This window comes from Cygnus olor (assembly GCF_009769625.2).
Source record: "Cygnus olor isolate bCygOlo1 chromosome W unlocalized genomic scaffold, bCygOlo1.pri.v2 SUPER_W1, whole genome shotgun sequence".
NCBI lineage: Eukaryota > Metazoa > Chordata > Aves > Anseriformes > Anatidae > Cygnus > Cygnus olor.
The window spans coordinates 423,184-444,382 of record NW_024429070.1 but is presented as its reverse complement, the minus strand read 5'-3'; positions in this window follow the sequence as shown (position 1 = coordinate 444,382).

The following is a 21,199-nucleotide window of genomic DNA, read 5'->3' as shown; positions in this document are numbered from 1 at the left end:
GCCATCCGGTGGTTGCTTCCACCATTGTAAGTACGTGGCGCTTGCCGTTGCGGGTTTGGGGGAGTGTGATGTAATCAGTCTTCCAGGCCTCTCCATATTTGTATTTCAGCCATCGTCCTCCATACCAGAGAGGCTTTGACCGTTTGGCTTGTTTAATTGCAGCACATGTTTCACAATCATGAATAACCTGTGCTATAGTGTCCATGGTCAGGTCCACCCCTCGGTCACGAGCCCATCTGTATGTTGCATCTCTACCTTGATGGCCTGAGGTGTCATGGGCCCATCGGGCTATAAATAATTCACCTTTATGTTGCCAGTCCAGGTCCACCTGAGCCACTTCAATCTTAGCAGCCTGATCCACCTGCTGGTTGTTTTGATGTTCTTCAGTAGCCCGATTCTTGGGCACATGAGCATCTACATGGCGTACCTTTACAACCAGGTTCTCTACCCGGGCAGCAATATCTTGCCACAATGCAGCAGCCCAGATGGGTTTCCCCCGGCGTTCCCAGTTGTTCTGCTTCCATTGCTGTAGCCACCCCCACAGGGCATTTGCTACCATCCATGATTCAGTATAGAGATAGAGAACTGGCCACTTTTCTCGTTCAGCAATATCTAAGGCCAGCTGAACGGCTTTCACTTCTGCAAACTGACTCGATTCACCTTCTCCCTCAGCAGCTTCTGCAACTCGTCGTGTAGGACTCCATACAGCAGCTTTCCATCTCCGATGCTTTCCCACAATACGACAGGACCCATCAGTGAACAGGGCATATTTCTTCTCATTTTCTGGTAGCTTGTTGTACAGTGGGGCTTCTTCAGCACGGACCACCTCCTCCTCTGACGATATCCCAAAGTACTTGCCTTCTGGCCAGTCCATAATCACTTCCAGGATTCCTGGGCGACTGGGGTTTCCTATTCGAGCCCGCTGAGTAATCAGTGCAACCCACTTGCTCCATGTAGCATCAGTTGCATGATGTGTAGAGGGGACCCTTCCTCTGAACATTCAACCCAGTACCGGCAGTCGGGGTGCCAGGAGGAGCTGCGCTTCAGTACCGACCACTTCCGAAGCAGATCGAACTCCCTCATATGCTGCCAATATCTCCTTTTCGGTTGGAGTATAGCGGGCCTCAGATCCTCTGTATCCCCGACTCCAAAACCCCAGGGGTCGACCTCGAGTTTCCCCAGGTTCTTTCTGCCAGAGGCTCCAGGTGGGGCCATTCTCCCCGGCTGCGGTGTAGAGCACATTCTTTACATCTGGTCCTGTTCGGACTGGCCCAAGGGCTACTGCATGAACTATTTCCTGTTTAATTTGTTCAAAGGCTTGTCGTTGCTCAGGGCCCCATTCAAAAGCATTCTTCTTACGAGTTACTTGGTAGAGCGGGTTTACAATCAGACTGTAATTTGGAATATGCATTCTCCAAAACCCCATGACACCTAGGAAAGTTTGTGTTTCCTTCTTGCTAGTTGGTGGAGACATAGCTGTTATTTTGTTGATCACATCCATTGGGATTTGACGACGTCCATCTTGCCATTTTATTCCTAAAAACTGGATCTCTCGTGCAGGTCCTTTAACTTTATTTTGTTTTATGGCAAAACCGGCCTTCAGAAGGATTTGGACTATTTTCTTCCCTTTCTCGAAAACTTCCTCTGCAGTGTCACCCCACACAATGATGTCATCGATGTACTGCAGGTGCTCAGGAGCCTCCCCCTGCTCCAGCGCAGACTGGATCAGTCCATGGCAAATGGTAGGGCTATGTTTCCACCCCTGGGGCAGCCGATTCCAAGTATATTGGACTCCCCTCCAAGTGAAAGCAAACTGTGGCCTGCACTCTGCTGCTAGAGGGATGGAGAAAAATGCATCAATTGTGGCATACCACTTGGCTGCCTTTGATTCCAGTTCGTACTGGAGTTCTAGCATGTCCGGCACTGCAGCACTCAGTGGTGGCGTGACTTCGTTCAGGCCATGATAGTCCACTGTTAGTCTCCACTCACCATTAGACTTTCGCACTGGCCATATGGGACTATTAAAAGGTGAATGGGTCTTGCTGATCCCTCCTTGGCTCTCCAGTTGACGAATTAGCTCGTGGATGGGAATCAGGGAGTCTCGGTTGGTGCGATATTGCCGCTGGTGCACAGTTGTGGTAGCGATTGGCACTTGCTGTTCTTCAACCCTCAGCAACCCCACAACAGAAGGGTCCTCTGAGAGACCGGGCAAGGTAGACAACTGTTTAATGTCCTCTGTCTCTAAGGCAGCTATGCCAAAAGCCCAGCGGAACCCTTTTGGGTCCTTGAAATATCCTCTTCTAAGATAGTCTATGCCAAGGATGCACGGAGCATCCGGGCCAGTCACAATACGGTGCTTTTGCCACTCATTTCCGGTTAGACTCACTTCAGCTTCCAATACAGTTAGCTGCTGGGATCCCCCTGTCACGCCATAAATACAGATGGGCTCTGGCCCTTTACAGCTTGACGGCATTAGAGTACATTGTGCACCGGTGTCTACTAGAGCCTTATACTTCTGTGCGTCAGACGTGCCAGGCCATCGAATCCACACAGTCCAATAAACTCGGTTGTCCCTTTCCTCCCCCTGGCTGGAGGCAGGGCCCCTCTAGTCCTGGTCAGAATCTTCATTTCTGTGTTTAAAGGACTGCCTGCTAGAAGTTGGAGCAGCAAACTTTTCAGAGAACCCCTTTCTCCCGATTGTTTTCTTTTGCAACTCACGTACCCGTGCCTCTAGGGTCTCAGTAGATTTTCCATCCCATTTTCTCATGTCCTCTCCATGGTCACGTAGGTAAAACCACAGGGTGGTGCGGGGTGTGTACCCACCATATTGTCTTCTTTGCACGGATGCACGTTTACCCCTAATAGCCGAGACGCTGGTTTGTACAGGTGGGGAAGAAAATACACTCTCTTTAAGTTGGTGGACCTCTTCAAAAAGTTTCTCCAAAGTATTCTCTTTTAGTTGGTGGCCACTGGCTCGTTCAGGTGGGGGGGAACATAAGTTCTCTTTAAGTTGGTGGACCTCTTCAAAAAGTTTCTCCAAAGTATTCTCTTTTAGTTGGTGGCCACTGGTTTGTTCAGGTGGGGGGGAAGATAAATTCTCTTTAAGTTGGTGGAACTCTTCAGAGAGTTTCTCCACAGCCGAGACGCAGGCCTGTAGGGAAGAGGAGAGATTTCCTTCGTACTCCCGGAGTTGTTTAGCCATGTCACCCACTGTGGGATCTTCACCGTTTTTCCAGGTTATTATTGCCAATGTGCTGGCCCATGTTGATGGTGCATTCCGTACAAACTTCCGCCATATGGGTCAAGTACACTGGACTTCATCTGGATCTGTGGATGTTTGTGCATCGTCTAAGTCCTTATAAATTACTTCCCGTATGGCTAATTCCCTCAGGTACTGAATTCCCTTCTCCATGGTGGTCCACTTGACTGGTAGACATACAAGTTCTTCCTTGTAGGCATACCTTCCCTTCACAGCTAACAGGAGACGCCTCCAGAGGCTGTGAGATCGTGCTCCATCTCCAATTGCTTTGTCAATGCTTGCATCTCTAGCAAGGGATCCCAACCGCTTGGCTTCCCTGCCCTCTAATTTCACACCATTGGCTCCAGTGTCCCAGCACCGGAGCAGCCAGGTGACAAGCTGTTCACCTATGCAGCGACCAAAATCTTTTCGCACATCTCGTAGCTCACGCTGGTATAGGGTTCGGGTAGTTACTGTTGACTTACTGACATCCTCATCCTCATCTTCATCCTCCTGCACACTTGATGGCCCAGCCTCGTCTTCTCCACACCCAGACTTAGCAGAAGACTTTCTGCGTTCTAAACGACCTGAGTCTCTATACCATTTTTTCACCTTGTCTACAGGGGCAACTTGCACTGCTACAGCTCGCCTCTCCGACCCAGCCACAGGGTCTGCCACAGGGGTTGGAATACCCTCTGCAGGGGCAACTTGCACTGCTACAGTTCGTTTCTCCGACCCAGCCACAGGGTCTGCCACAGGGGTTGGAGTACCCTCTGCAGGGGCAACTTGCACTGCTACAGTTCGTTTCTCTGACCCAGCCACAGGAGTGGGAACGGCTGCGGGAGCTGGAACGGCTGCGGGAGCTGGAGCCAGGACGGCTGCAGGAGCTGGAACGGCTGTGGGAGCCGGAACGGCTGCGGGAGCTGGAGCCGGGACGGCTGCGGGAGCTGGAACGGCTGCGGGAGCTGGAGCCGGGACGGCTGCAGGAGCTGGAACGGCTGAGGGAGCCGGAACGGCTGCGGGAGCTGGAGCCGGGACGGCTGCGGGAGCTGGAGCGGGAACGGCTGCGGGAGCTGGAGCTGGAACGGCTGCGGGAGCCGGAATGGCTGCGGGAGCTGGAGCCGGGACGGCTGCGGGAGCTGGAGCTGGAACGGCTGCGGGAGCTGGAGCTGGAACGGCTGCGGGAGCCGGAATGGCTGCGGGAGCTGGAGCCGGGACGGCTGCGGGAGCTGGAACGGCTGCGGGAGCTGGAGCCGGGACAGCTGCGGGAGCTGGAGCCGGAACGGCTGCGGGAGCCGGGACTGGAACGGCCGCAGGGTCTGTCACTAGGTTGATAGTAGCATCAATTGCAGCTCGATAGGCACAAGCCAGACCCCAGCACGCCACAGTGATTTGTGTCACTTTGGAACTGCCAGAGTCATGACACCCCTTTTTCAAGCATTCTACCAGTTTTTTAGGATTTTGCAGTTGTTCAGGGGTGAATGTCCAAAACACTGGAGGTGCCCACTGCTCTAGAAACCTGCCCATATCCTCCCACACTCCCTGCCACTCATAGCCATCCCGCCTCAAGACAGATCTCTGGATGAGATTCCTAAGGAGTTGTTTAACCTTAAACAAAACCTGAAGCGCATTCAGGAGACATAACAACAAGAACATGCTGGTCTGAGTATCCCAAGGATATTCAACATCTTGGAGAACTATCGTAACTAGCTCGGGGGATAAGAGGGTGGTGAAGGAGGAAGGGAGAGTGAACAGGTAGGAAAAAATATCTTCCCCTGTCCCCTCCAGAGACTGACTCCCTGATGAAAAAAGGCAATAGGTGTAATTGCTAATAGTTTCTGAGATATGGTTTCCGAAGTATAGAGTCGACGACAGTGCTGAGTACAAATACCAGGTTAGAGTCATGACCAGTGTTGTGGTTTAGCCCGGCTGGCAGTCAAACACCACACAGCCGTTCGCTCACCCTCCCCCCTCCCTCTCCGGGATGGGGGAGAGAAACGGGAAAGTGAAGCCTGTGAGTTGAGATAAAGACAGTTTATTAAGACAGGGAAAAGAATAACAATAATAATAATAATAATAGTATTAATAGTAATAATGTGTACGAAATAAGTGATGCACAATGCAATTGCTCACCACCCGTTGACCGATGCCCAGCCTATCCCCGAGCAGCCGGCCACCCCTCCACCCCGGCTAGCCACCCCTATATATTGTTCAGCATGACGTCAGATGGTATGGAATACCCCTTTGGCCAGTTTGGGTCAGCTGTCCTGGGTCTGTCCCCTCCCAGCTTCTGCTGCATCCCTAGCCTGCTCGCTAGCAGGACAGAGAGAGGCTGAAAAGTCCTTGGCTTGGTGTAAGCACTGCTCTACAACAATTAAAACATCAGCATGTTATCAGCGCTCTTCTCATTCTAATCCAAAACATAGCACCCTGCCAGCTACTAGGAGGAAAATTAACTCTGTCCTAACTGAAACCAGGACAGATATCCACCCCTTATTCCATACCATTTATGTCATGCTCAGGTTACACTCTTTCCAATACCTTCTAATTAATCACCATTTTAATCTATGATATATAGCAACCATGGTAGCGATGACATACAGTGTTATATGATAATTAACATATTATAATTCAACTCATGGGCTATTCTCACCCAGTATTAGGTCCCCTTGAGGTACACACCGGACCTCCCCATTCTCTTGCATTACCCACCAAGTGCATCCAGGTCCCCGAGCAAAAGCAATCCCACGAATGGGCTTGCCTTTTCCTGAGGCGGGAGTAGCCCAGACTGTCTTACCCAGCATGTTTCTTACGTGCACTACAGGAACTTTATCCCCTTCTACAGTGCGTAACAGGTTTGATTGGGCAGGTCCAGCTCGGTTGGCAGATCCTCTAGTATTGACTAACCAGGTGGCCTTTGCCAGATGTGTTTCCCAATTTTTGAATGTCCCAGCACCCGTTGCTTTCAGTGTAGTCTTTAACAGTCCATTGTATCGTTCAACTTTCCCGGAGGCTGGTGCATGATAAGGGATGTGATACACCCACTCAATACCATGTTCTTTGGCCCAAGTGTCTATAAGGTTGTTTCGGAAATGAGTCCCATTGTCTGACTCAATTCTTTCTGGGGTGCCATGTCGCCATAGGACTTGCTTTTCAAGGCCCAGGATAGTGTTCCGGGCGGTGGCATGGGGCACAGGATATGTTTCCAGCCATCCGGTGGTTGCTTCCACCATTGTAAGTACGTGGCGCTTGCCGTTGCGGGTTTGGGGGAGTGTGATGTAATCAGTCTTCCAGGCCTCTCCATATTTGTATTTCAGCCATCGTCCTCCATACCAGAGAGGCTTTGACCGTTTGGCTTGTTTAATTGCAGCACATGTTTCACAATCATGAATAACCTGTGCTATAGTGTCCATGGTCAGGTCCACCCCTCGGTCACGAGCCCATCTGTATGTTGCATCTCTACCTTGATGGCCTGAGGTGTCATGGGCCCATCGGGCTATAAATAATTCACCTTTATGTTGCCAGTCCAGGTCCACCTGAGCCACTTCAATCTTAGCAGCCTGATCCACCTGCTGGTTGTTTTGATGTTCTTCAGTAGCCCGATTCTTGGGCACATGAGCATCTACATGGCGTACCTTTACAACCAGGTTCTCTACCCGGGCAGCAATATCTTGCCACAATGCAGCAGCCCAGATGGGTTTCCCCCGGCGTTCCCAGTTGTTCTGCTTCCATTGCTGTAGCCACCCCCACAGGGCATTTGCTACCATCCATGATTCAGTATAGAGATAGAGAACTGGCCACTTTTCTCGTTCAGCAATATCTAAGGCCAGCTGAACGGCTTTCACTTCTGCAAACTGACTCGATTCACCTTCTCCCTCAGCAGCTTCTGCAACTCGTCGTGTAGGACTCCATACAGCAGCTTTCCATCTCCGATGCTTTCCCACAATACGACAGGACCCATCAGTGAACAGGGCATATTTCTTCTCATTTTCTGGTAGCTTGTTGTACAGTGGGGCTTCTTCAGCACGGACCACCTCCTCCTCTGACGATATCCCAAAGTACTTGCCTTCTGGCCAGTCCATAATCACTTCCAGGATTCCTGGGCGACTGGGGTTTCCTATTCGAGCCCGCTGAGTAATCAGTGCAACCCACTTGCTCCATGTAGCATCAGTTGCATGATGTGTAGAGGGGACCCTTCCTCTGAACATTCAACCCAGTACCGGCAGTCGGGGTGCCAGGAGGAGCTGCGCTTCAGTACCGACCACTTCCGAAGCAGATCGAACTCCCTCATATGCTGCCAATATCTCCTTTTCGGTTGGAGTATAGCGGGCCTCAGATCCTCTGTATCCCCGACTCCAAAACCCCAGGGGTCGACCTCGAGTTTCCCCAGGTTCTTTCTGCCAGAGGCTCCAGGTGGGGCCATTCTCCCCGGCTGCGGTGTAGAGCACATTCTTTACATCTGGTCCTGTTCGGACTGGCCCAAGGGCTACTGCATGAACTATTTCCTGTTTAATTTGTTCAAAGGCTTGTCGTTGCTCAGGGCCCCATTCAAAAGCATTCTTCTTACGAGTTACTTGGTAGAGCGGGTTTACAATCAGACTGTAATTTGGAATATGCATTCTCCAAAACCCCACGACACCTAGGAAAGTTTGTGTTTCCTTCTTGCTAGTTGGTGGAGACATAGCTGTTATTTTGTTGATCACATCCATTGGGATTTGACGACGTCCATCTTGCCATTTTATTCCTAAAAACTGGATCTCTCGTGCAGGTCCTTTAACTTTATTTTGTTTTATGGCAAAACCGGCCTTCAGAAGGATTTGGACTATTTTCTTCCCTTTCTCGAAAACTTCCTCTGCAGTGTCACCCCACACAATGATGTCATCGATGTACTGCAGGTGCTCAGGAGCCTCCCCCTGCTCCAGCGCAGACTGGATCAGTCCATGGCAAATGGTAGGGCTATGTTTCCACCCCTGGGGCAGCCGATTCCAAGTATATTGGACTCCCCTCCAAGTGAAAGCAAACTGTGGCCTGCACTCTGCTGCTAGAGGGATGGAGAAAAATGCATCAATTGTGGCATACCACTTGGCTGCCTTTGATTCCAGTTCGTACTGGAGTTCTAGCATGTCCGGCACTGCAGCACTCAGTGGTGGCGTGACTTCGTTCAGGCCATGATAGTCCACTGTTAGTCTCCACTCACCATTAGACTTTCGCACTGGCCATATGGGACTATTAAAAGGTGAATGGGTCTTGCTGATCCCTCCTTGGCTCTCCAGTTGACGAATTAGCTCGTGGATGGGAATCAGGGAGTCTCGGTTGGTGCGATATTGCCGCTGGTGCACAGTTGTGGTAGCGATTGGCACTTGCTGTTCTTCAACCCTCAGCAACCCCACAACAGAAGGGTCCTCTGAGAGACCGGGCAAGGTAGACAACTGTTTAATGTCCTCTGTCTCTAAGGCAGCTATGCCAAAAGCCCAGCGGAACCCTTTTGGGTCCTTGAAATATCCTCTTCTAAGATAGTCTATGCCAAGGATGCACGGAGCATCCGGGCCAGTCACAATACGGTGCTTTTGCCACTCATTTCCGGTTAGACTCACTTCAGCTTCCAATACAGTTAGCTGCTGGGATCCCCCTGTCACGCCATAAATACAGATGGGCTCTGGCCCTTTACAGCTTGACGGCATTAGAGTACATTGTGCACCGGTGTCTACTAGAGCCTTATACTTCTGTGCGTCAGACGTGCCAGGCCATCGAATCCACACAGTCCAATAAACTCGGTTGTCCCTTTCCTCCCCCTGGCTGGAGGCAGGGCCCCTCTAGTCCTGGTCAGAATCTTCATTTCTGTGTTTAAAGGACTGCCTGCTAGAAGTTGGAGCAGCAAACTTTTCAGAGAACCCCTTTCTCCCGATTGTTTTCTTTTGCAACTCACGTACCCGTGCCTCTAGGGTCTCAGTAGATTTTCCATCCCATTTTCTCATGTCCTCTCCATGGTCACGTAGGTAAAACCACAGGGTGGTGCGGGGTGTGTACCCACCATATTGTCTTCTTTGCACGGATGCACGTTTACCCCTAATAGCCGAGACGCTGGTTTGTACAGGTGGGGAAGAAAATACACTCTCTTTAAGTTGGTGGACCTCTTCAAAAAGTTTCTCCAAAGTATTCTCTTTTAGTTGGTGGCCACTGGCTCGTTCAGGTGGGGGGGAACATAAGTTCTCTTTAAGTTGGTGGACCTCTTCAAAAAGTTTCTCCAAAGTATTCTCTTTTAGTTGGTGGCCACTGGTTTGTTCAGGTGGGGGGGAAGATAAATTCTCTGTAAGTTGGTGGAACTCTTCAGAGAGTTTCTCCACAGCCGAGACGCAGGCCTGTAGGGAAGAGGAGAGATTTCCTTCGTACTCCCGGAGTTGTTTAGCCATGTCACCCACTGTGGGATCTTCACCGTTTTTCCAGGTTATTATTGCCAATGTGCTGGCCCATGTTGATGGTGCATTCCGTACAAACTTCCGCCATATGGGTCAAGTACACTGGACTTCATCTGGATCTGTGGATGTTTGTGCATCGTCTAAGTCCTTATAAATTACTTCCCGTATGGCTAATTCCCTCAGGTACTGAATTCCCTTCTCCATGGTGGTCCACTTGACTGGTAGACATACAAGTTCTTCCTTGTAGGCATACCTTCCCTTCACAGCTAACAGGAGACGCCTCCAGAGGCTGTGAGATCGTGCTCCATCTCCAATTGCTTTGTCAATGCTTGCATCTCTAGCAAGGGATCCCAACCGCTTGGCTTCCCTGCCCTCTAATTTCACACCATTGGCTCCAGTGTCCCAGCACCGGAGCAGCCAGGTGACAAGCTGTTCACCTATACAGCGACCAAAATCTTTTCGCACATCTCGTAGCTCACGCTGGTATAGGGTTCGGGTAGTTACTGTTGACTTACTGACATCCTCATCCTCATCTTCATCCTCCTGCACACTTGATGGCCCAGCCTCGTCTTCTCCACACCCAGACTTAGCAGAAGACTTTCTGCGTTCTAAACGACCTGAGTCTCTATACCATTTTTTCACCTTGTCTACAGGGGCAACTTGCACTGCTACAGCTCGCCTCTCCGACCCAGCCACAGGGTCTGCCACAGGGGTTGGAATACCCTCTGCAGGGGCAACTTGCACTGCTACAGTTCGTTTCTCCGACCCAGCCACAGGGTCTGCCACAGGGGTTGGAGTACCCTCTGCAGGGGCAACTTGCACTGCTACAGTTCGTTTCTCTGACCCAGCCACAGGAGTGGGAACGGCTGCGGGAGCTGGAACGGCTGCGGGAGCTGGAGCCAGGACGGCTGCAGGAGCTGGAACGGCTGTGGGAGCCGGAACGGCTGCGGGAGCTGGAGCCGGGACGGCTGCGGGAGCTGGACCGGCTGCGGGAGCTGGAGCCGGGACGGCTGCAGGAGCTGGAACGGCTGTGTGAGCCGGAACGGCTGCGGGAGCTGGAGCCGGGACGGCTGCGGGAGCTGGAGCTGGAACGGCTGCGGGAGCTGGAGCTGGAACGGCTGCGGGAGCCGGAATGGCTGCGGGAGCTGGAGCCGGGACGGCTGCGGGAGCTGGAGCTGGAACGGCTGCGGGAGCTGGAGCTGGAACGGCTGCGGGAGCCGGAATGGCTGCGGGAGCTGGAGCCGGGACGGCTGCGGGAGCTGGAACGGCTGCGGGAGCTGGAGCCGGGACAGCTGCGGGAGCTGGAGCCGGAACGGCTGCGGGAGCCGGGACTGGAACGGCCGCAGGGTCTGTCACTAGGTTGATAGTAGCATCAATTGCAGCTCGATAGGCACAAGCCAGACCCCAGCACGCCACAGTGATTTGTGTCACTTTGGAACTGCCAGAGTCATGACACCCCTTTTTCAAGCATTCTACCAGTTTTTTAGGATTTTGCAGTTGTTCAGGGGTGAATGTCCAAAACACTGGAGGTGCCCACTGCTCTAGAAACCTGCCCATATCCTCCCACACTCCCTGCCACTCATAGCCATCCCGCCTCAAGACAGATCTCCGGATGAGATTCCTAAGTAGTTGTTTAACCTTAAACAAAACCTGAAGCGCATTCAGGAGACATAACAACAAGAACATGCTGGTCTGAGTATCCCAAGGATATTCAACATCTTGGAGAACTATCGTAACTAGCTCGGGGGATAAGAGGGTGGTGAAGGAGGAAGGGAGAGTGAACAGGTAGGAAAAAATATCTTCCCCTGTCCCCTCCAGAGACTGACTCCCTGATGAAAAAAGGCAATAGGTGTAATTGCTAATAGTTTCTGAGATATGGTTTCCGAAGTATAGAGTCGACGACAGTGCTGAGTACAAATACCAGGTTAGAGTCATGACCAGTGTTGTGGTTTAGCCCGGCTGGCAGTCAAACACCACACAGCCGTTCGCTCACCCTCCCCCCTCCCTCTCCGGGATGGGGGAGAGAAACGGGAAAGTGAAGCCTGTGAGTTGAGATAAAGACAGTTTATTAAGACAGGGAAAAGAATAACAATAATAATAATAATAATAGTATTAATAGTAATAATGTGTACGAAATAAGTGATGCACAATGCAATTGCTCACCACCCGTTGACCGATGCCCAGCCTATCCCCGAGCAGCCGGCCACCCCTCCACCCCGGCTAGCCACCCCTATATATTGTTCAGCATGACGTCAGATGGTATGGAATACCCCTTTGGCCAGTTTGGGTCAGCTGTCCTGGGTCTGTCCCCTCCCAGCTTCTGCTGCATCCCTAGCCTGCTCGCTAGCAGGACAGAGAGAGGCTGAAAAGTCCTTGGCTTGGTGTAAGCACTGCTCTACAACAATTAAAACATCAGCATGTTATCAGCGCTCTTCTCATTCTAATCCAAAACATAGCACCCTGCCAGCTACTAGGAGGAAAATTAACTCTGTCCTAACTGAAACCAGGACAGATATCCACCCCTTATTCCATACCATTTATGTCATGCTCAGGTTACACTCTTTCCAATACCTTCTAATTAATCACCATTTTAATCTATGATATATAGCAACCATGGTAGCGATGACATACAGTGTTATATGATAATTAACATATTATAATTCAACTCATGGGCTATTCTCACCCAGTATTAGGTCCCCTTGAGGTACACACCGGACCTCCCCATTCTCTTGCATTACCCACCAAGTGCATCCAGGTCCCCGAGCAAAAGCAATCCCACGAATGGGCTTGCCTTTTCCTGAGGCGGGAGTAGCCCAGACTGTCTTACCCAGCATGTTTCTTACGTGCACTACAGGAACTTTATCCCCTTCTACAGTGCGTAACAGGTTTGATTGGGCAGGTCCAGCTCGGTTGGCAGATCCTCTAGTATTGACTAACCAGGTGGCCTTTGCCAGATGTGTTTCCCAATTTTTGAATGTCCCAGCACCCGTTGCTTTCAGTGTAGTCTTTAACAGTCCATTGTATCGTTCAACTTTCCCGGAGGCTGGTGCATGATAAGGGATGTGATACACCCACTCAATACCATGTTCTTTGGCCCAAGTGTCTATAAGGTTGTTTCGGAAATGAGTCCCATTGTCTGACTCAATTCTTTCTGGGGTGCCATGTCGCCATAGGACTTGCTTTTCAAGGCCCAGGATAGTGTTCCGGGCGGTGGCATGGGGCACAGGATATGTTTCCAGCCATCCGGTGGTTGCTTCCACCATTGTAAGTACGTGGCGCTTGCCGTTGCGGGTTTGGGGGAGTGTGATGTAATCAGTCTTCCAGGCCTCTCCATATTTGTATTTCAGCCATCGTCCTCCATACCAGAGAGGCTTTGACCGTTTGGCTTGTTTAATTGCAGCACATGTTTCACAATCATGAATAACCTGTGCTATAGTGTCCATGGTCAGGTCCACCCCTCGGTCACGAGCCCATCTGTATGTTGCATCTCTACCTTGATGGCCTGAGGTGTCATGGGCCCATCGGGCTATAAATAATTCACCTTTATGTTGCCAGTCCAGGTCCACCTGAGCCACTTCAATCTTAGCAGCCTGATCCACCTGCTGGTTGTTTTGATGTTCTTCAGTAGCCCGATTCTTGGGCACATGAGCATCTACATGGCGTACCTTTACAACCAGGTTCTCTACCCGGGCAGCAATATCTTGCCACAATGCAGCAGCCCAGATGGGTTTCCCCCGGCGTTCCCAGTTGTTCTGCTTCCATTGCTGTAGCCACCCCCACAGGGCATTTGCTACCATCCATGATTCAGTATAGAGATAGAGAACTGGCCACTTTTCCTCGTTCAGCAATATCTAAGGCCAGCTGAATGGCTTTCACTTCTGCAAACTGACTCGATTCACCTTCTCCCTCAGCAGCTTCTGCAACTCGTCGTGTAGGACTCCATACAGCAGCTTTCCATCTCCGATGCTTTCCCACAATACGACAGGACCCATCAGTGAACAGGGCATATTTCTTCTCATTTTCTGGTAGCTTGTTGTACAGTGGGGCTTCTTCAGCACGGACCACCTCCTCCTCTGACGATATCCCAAAGTACTTGCCTTCTGGCCAGTCCATAATCACTTCCAGGATTCCTGGGCGACTGGGGTTTCCTATTCGAGCCCGCTGAGTAATCAGTGCAACCCACTTGCTCCATGTAGCATCAGTTGCATGATGTGTAGAGGGGACCCTTCCTCTGAACATTCAACCCAGTACCGGCAGTCGGGGTGCCAGGAGGAGCTGCGCTTCAGTACCGACCACTTCCGAAGCAGATCGAACTCCCTCATATGCTGCCAATATCTCCTTTTCGGTTGGAGTATAGCGGGCCTCAGATCCTCTGTATCCCCGACTCCAAAACCCCAGGGGTCGACCTCGAGTTTCCCCAGGTTCTTTCTGCCAGAGGCTCCAGGTGGGGCCATTCTCCCCGGCTGCGGTGTAGAGCACATTCTTTACATCTGGTCCTGTTCGGACTGGCCCAAGGGCTACTGCATGAACTATTTCCTGTTTAATTTGTTCAAAGGCTTGTCGTTGCTCAGGGCCCCATTCAAAAGCATTCTTCTTACGAGTTACTTGGTAGAGCGGGTTTACAATCAGACTGTAATTTGGAATATGCATTCTCCAAAACCCCACGACACCTAGGAAAGTTTGTGTTTCCTTCTTGCTAGTTGGTGGAGACATAGCTGTTATTTTGTTGATCACATCCATTGGGATTTGACGACGTCCATCTTGCCATTTTATTCCTAAAAACTGGATCTCTCGTGCAGGTCCTTTAACTTTATTTTGTTTTATGGCAAAACCGGCCTTCAGAAGGATTTGGACTATTTTCTTCCCTTTCTCGAAAACTTCCTCTGCAGTGTCACCCCACACAATGATGTCATCGATGTACTGCAGGTGCTCAGGAGCCTCCCCCTGCTCCAGCGCAGACTGGATCAGTCCATGGCAAATGGTAGGGCTATGTTTCCACCCCTGGGGCAGCCGATTCCAAGTATATTGGACTCCCCTCCAAGTGAAAGCAAACTGTGGCCTGCACTCTGCTGCTAGAGGGATGGAGAAAAATGCATCAATTGTGGCATACCACTTGGCTGCCTTTGATTCCAGTTCGTACTGGAGTTCTAGCATGTCCGGCACTGCAGCACTCAGTGGTGGCGTGACTTCGTTCAGGCCATGATAGTCCACTGTTAGTCTCCACTCACCATTAGACTTTCGCACTGGCCATATGGGACTATTAAAAGGTGAATGGGTCTTGCTGATCCCTCCTTGGCTCTCCAGTTGACGAATTAGCTCGTGGATGGGAATCAGGGAGTCTCGGTTGGTGCGATATTGCCGCTGGTGCACAGTTGTGGTAGCGATTGGCACTTGCTGTTCTTCAACCCTCAGCAACCCCACAACAGAAGGGTCCTCTGAGAGACCGGGCAAGGTAGACAACTGTTTAATGTCCTCTGTCTCTAAGGCAGCTATGCCAAAAGCCCAGCGGAACCCTTTTGGGTCCTTGAAATATCCTCTTCTAAGATAGTCTATGCCAAGGATGCACGGAGCATCCGGGCCAGTCACAATACGGTGCTTTTGCCACTCATTTCCGGTTAGACTCACTTCAGCTTCCAATACAGTTAGCTGCTGGGATCCCCCTGTCACGCCATAAATACAGATGGGCTCTGGCCCTTTACAGCTTGACGGCATTAGAGTACATTGTGCACCGGTGTCTACTAGAGCCTTATACTTCTGTGCGTCAGACGTGCCAGGCCATCGAATCCACACAGTCCAATAAACTCGGTTGTCCCTTTCCTCCCCCTGGCTGGAGGCAGGGCCCCTCTAGTCCTGGTCAGAATCTTCATTTCTGTGTTTAAAGGACTGCCTGCTAGAAGTTGGAGCAGCAAACTTTTCAGAGAACCCCTTTCTCCCGATTGTTTTCTTTTGCAACTCACGTACCCGTGCCTCTAGGGTCTCAGTAGATTTTCCATCCCATTTTCTCATGTCCTCTCCATGGTCACGTAGGTAAAACCACAGGGTGGTGCGGGGTGTGTACCCACCATATTGTCTTCTTTGCACGGATGCACGTTTACCCCTAATAGCCGAGACGCTGGTTTGTACAGGTGGGGAAGAAAATACACTCTCTTTAAGTTGGTGGACCTCTTCAAAAAGTTTCTCCAAAGTATTCTCTTTTAGTTGGTGGCCACTGGCTCGTTCAGGTGGGGGGGAACATAAGTTCTCTTTAAGTTGGTGGACCTCTTCAAAAAGTTTCTCCAAAGTATTCTCTTTTAGTTGGTGGCCACTGGTTTGTTCAGGTGGGGGGGAAGATAAATTCTCTTTAAGTTGGTGGAACTCTTCAGAGAGTTTCTCCACAGCCGAGACGCAGGCCTGTAGGGAAGAGGAGAGATTTCCTTCGTACTCCCGGAGTTGTTTAGCCATGTCACCCACTGTGGGATCTTCACCGTTTTTCCAGGTTATTATTGCCAATGTGCTGGCCCATGTTGATGGTGCATTCCGTACAAACTTCCGCCATATGGGTCAAGTACACTGGACTTCATCTGGATCTGTGGATGTTTGTGCATCGTCTAAGTCCTTATAAATTACTTCCCGTATGGCTAATTCCCTCAGGTACTGAATTCCCTTCTCCATGGTGGTCCACTTGACTGGTAGACATACAAGTTCTTCCTTGTAGGCATACCTTCCCTTCACAGCTAACAGGAGACGCCTCCAGAGGCTGTGAGATCGTGCTCCATCTCCAATTGCTTTGTCAATGCTTGCATCTCTAGCAAGGGATCCCAACCGCTTGGCTTCCCTGCCCTCTAATTTCACACCATTGGCTCCAGTGTCCCAGCACCGGAGCAGCCAGGTGACAAGCTGTTCACCTATGCAGCGACCAAAATCTTTTCGCACATCTCGTAGCTCACGCTGGTATAGGGTTCGGGTAGTTACTGTTGACTTACTGACATCCTCATCCTCATCTTCATCCTCCTGCACACTTGATGGCCCAGCCTCGTCTTCTCCACACCCAGACTTAGCAGAAGACTTTCTGCGTTCTAAACGACCTGAGTCTCTATACCATTTTTTCACCTTGTCTACAGGGGCAACTTGCACTGCTACAGCTCGCCTCTCCGACCCAGCCACAGGGTCTGCCACAGGGGTTGGAATACCCTCTGCAGGGGCAACTTGCACTGCTACAGTTCGTTTCTCCGACCCAGCCACAGGGTCTGCCACAGGGGTTGGAGTACCCTCTGCAGGGGCAACTTGCACTGCTACAGTTCGTTTCTCTGACCCAGCCACAGGAGTGGGAACGGCTGCGGGAGCTGGAACGGCTGCGGGAGCTGGAGCCAGGACGGCTGCAGGAGCTGGAACGGCTGTGGGAGCCGGAACGGCTGCGGGAGCTGGAGCCGGGACGGCTGCGGGAGCTGGAACGGCTGCGGGAGCTGGAGCCGGGACGGCTGCAGGAGCTGGAACGGCTGTGGGAGCCGGAACGGCTGCGGGAGCTGGAGCCGGGACGGCTGCGGGAGCTGGAGCTGGAACGGCTGCGGGAGCTGGAGCTGGAACGGCTGCGGGAGCCGGAATGGCTGCGGGAGCTGGAGCCGGGACGGCTGCGGGAGCTGGAGCTGGAACGGCTGCGGGAGCTGGAGCTGGAACGGCTGCGGGAGCCGGAATGGCTGCGGGAGCTGGAGCTGGAACGGCTGCGGGAGCTGGAACGGCTGCGGGAGCTGGAGCCGGGACGGCTGCGGGAGCTGGAGCCGGAACGGCTGCGGGAGCCGGGACTGGAACGGCCGCAGGGTCTGTCACTAGGTTGATAGTAGCATCAATTGCAGCTCGATAGGCACAAGCCAGACCCCAGCACGCCACAGTGATTTGTGTCACTTTGGAACTGCCAGAGTCATGACACCCCTTTTTCAAGCATTCTACCAGTTTTTTAGGATTTTGCAGTTGTTCAGGGGTGAATTTCCAAGGCACTGGAGGTGCCCACTGCTCTAGATGCCTGCCCATATCCTCCCACACTCCCTGCCACTCATAACCATCCCGCCTCAAGACAGATCTCTGGATGAGATTCCTAAGGAGTTGTTTAACCTTAAACAAAACCTGAAGCGCATTCAGGAGACATAACGATAACAACATGCTGGTCTGAGTATCCCAAGGATATTCAACATCTTGGAGAGCTACCGTAACTAGCTCGGGGGATAAGAGGGTGGTGAAGGAGGAAGGGAGAGTGAACAGGTAGGAAAAAATATCTTCCCCTGTCCCCTCCAGAGACTGACTCCCTGATGAAAAAAGGCAATAGGTGTAATTGCTAATAGTTTCTGAGATATGGTTTCCGAAGTATAGAGTCGACGACAGTGCTGAGTACAAATACCAGGTTAGAGTCATGACCAGTGTTGTGGTTTAGCCCGGCTGGCAGTCAAACACCACACAGCCGTTCGCTCACCCTCCCCCCTCCCTCTCCGGGATGGGGGAGAGAAACGGGAAAGTGAAGCCTGTGAGTTGAGATAAAGACAGTTTATTAAGACAGGGAAAAGAATAACAATAATAATAATAATAATAGTATTAATAGTAATAATGTGTACGAAATAAGTGATGCACAATGCAATTGCTCACCACCCGTTGACCGATGCCCAGCCTATCCCCGAGCAGCCGGCCACCCCTCCACCCCGGCTAGCCACCCCTATATATTGTTCAGCATGACGTCAGATGGTATGGAATACCCCTTTGGCCAGTTTGGGTCAGCTGTCCTGGGTCTGTCCCCTCCCAGCTTCTGCTGCATCCCTAGCCTGCTCGCTAGCAGGACAGAGAGAGGCTGAAAAAGTCCTTGGCTTGGTGTAAGCACTGCTCTACAACAATTAAAACATCAGCATGTTATCAGCGCTCTTCTCATTCTAATCCAAAACATAGCACCCTGCCAGCTACTAGGAGGAAAATTAACTCTGTCCTAACTGAAACCAGGACAAGAATGTAAGTTACTTGATAATATCAACATTGTCATAAAAAATGACTGTTTGATGCATAACCCATCTTATTCTGCTGTCTTAAAATACCTTGCATTTCCCTGAATTTCCACCATTTCTGCTGGATTGTGTGCTATGGGATCTATATTACAGCACTGTGGGGAGGTGGAATTAAACTTTTAAAACTAATATCAACAATAACAGGCTGAATCGCACATGTTCTTTCTGGTAAGCCTGTTGCTGAAAAAGAAGCTAATAACATGATCAAATGCTGTTGGTTCTTGTTGTATTGGGTTTAAATGGCAAGGGCTTAGTAGCAGGGGGGCTGCAGGGGTGGCCTCTGTGAGAAGAGTCAAGAAGCTGCCCTATGTCTGATAAGAGCTAGTTTCAGACGGCTCCAAAAGGGAACCACCGCTGTCCAGAGCCGAGTCAATAAGTGATATTGTTTGCACCTCTGTGAAAGCATATTTAAGAAAGGGAAAAAACGCTGTGCAAGAGCAGCTGGGAGAGCAAGGAGTGAGAAACAGCCCTGCAGACACCAAGGTCAGTGAGGAAGGAGGGGGAGGAGGTGCTCCAGGTGCCGGAGCAGAAGTTCCCCTGCAGCCTGTGGAGAGGACCAGGGTGAAGCAGGTTGTTCCCCTGCGGCTTATGGTGTACCATAGTGGAGCAGATCCCCACACTGCAGTGCGTGGAGAAGCCCATGGTGGAGCAGGTGGATCTGATCTGAAGGAGGCTGCAGCCCATGGAGAGCCCCTGCTGGAGCAGACTCCGGGCCAGACCTGTAGCCCGTAGAGAGGAGCCCCCACAGGAGCAGGTGATCTGGCAGGAGCTGCTGTCCGTAGGGGACCCATGTTGGAGCAATTTGCTCCTGACGGATGGACCCCCTGGTATGGACCCATATTTGGAGCAGTTCTTGAAAAGCTACTCTTTGTGGGAAGCCCACACAGGATTAGTTCGGGAAGGACTGGATCCTGTGGGAGGGACCCCATGTTGGAGCAGGGAAGAAAGTGACCATGAAGGAGCAGCAGAGACTAAGTATTACAGACTGACCACAACCCCTATTCCCCTCTTCCCCTGCACTGCTTGTGGGGGGACACCTAGAATAGGGTGGATGGGAGGAAGGTGTTTTTAGTTTGCTTTTACTTTCTCACTGTTCTAGTCTGCTAGTGATAGGAAATAAATTATTTTAGTCTCCCTATGCTGAGTCTGTTTTGCCCATAATTGTGGAGTGATCTCCCTGTTCTTATCTCAACCCTTGAGCCCTTTGCATCATATTTTCTCCCCCTTTTTCTTTGAGGAGGGGGAGTGAGAGAGTGGTTGTGGTGGAGCTCAGCCGCCCAGCAGGGTAAAACCACAACACTTGTGAAACAAGATTTCTTTTACAGCTCCTTTTCTACCGGATGTGTGCTGGAACTAAACTCAGTCTAAACCAAAGTACCAGCTAGGCCAGGAAGTCCCAGTCTTCAAACCAGTTAGGAGGATTTTGTAAATATAAATCTGGCTCGTTATTGAGTTAGAAAGATTTATAGTCTTGGCTGGTAGGATTCATTGCAGGAGGCAGTACTGTATTTGTACTAAACATTTGGACCTTGGTTGAAATAAGTTATTTGATAGAGGCAGTCATGGACCATAATGCTGTCACAAGACAAGGAAAGTTGTTTTGGTATCCTACTGACAACACCAAAAAATCCCACAAATGTGACAGGACAAACAGGTTCTTTGGATATCAGATGATAAAATGGCAACAGATCACCAACTAAGTTTGATGGTTTTTATTATAACTACACACATTGATTACCAGTATAATTAACTCTGAGTGGAAAGTGAGCAATCTAAGCATATGGAGAAATGAAAGGGAAAAGCCACTTTCCATGTACGTAAGGCACAATAACATTAATGATTAGTCTTACCCACCAATAAGCAACAGTCGGGAAAGTTGTCAGCCTCTCATGTTCTCCATCACAAAGTCACAGCTGTCTCCCTCACAGGGTAGAACCCCTGGACCAGCCAGCAAGAACTACTCTGAGCGCGAGTTGGAGAGCTACTCTTATAGGGCTGCGACTTTTGGTCATCTGACTGATAGGCTAATGCAAGAGTGCCAGGTGTGTTTCTAGAAGGTTGCTGGTCCGTGAATAGCAAGCTATTGTTTGGTGAATAGTCCATCCATATCCCTGAGGAGGACATTGTCTAGACCATTCACAAGCAACTGAGTGGGTCAGCACAGCTATGTATCATCTGTGAATAGTCCATTGCTATCTTTAAGAACCACCACGCTATAATATCACAGATTTCTTTGTATAAGTTGGTCATGCAGACATGTTATGTAAACTGAGGCAATCGGCTCTGGGTCAGATGTGTTCTGCAGCGCAGCAGGAAATCACGGTGTGCAGGGGGGTTCCCTGCATCGAGGCTGCTTGAGCAAGCTGACAAGAGCCGGCAGCCCTCACGAGAGCCGCTGTCGAGGCTTGGGCAGAGCCAAGCAACCAGGAGTGTGGTGAACAGAGTGTAGTGTGGCTGTTTACTCAGGGAGGGCACTGAAGTTTGGCCAGCTCACTCAGGGAGCAATGGTATCCACCTGACAGAAGGCC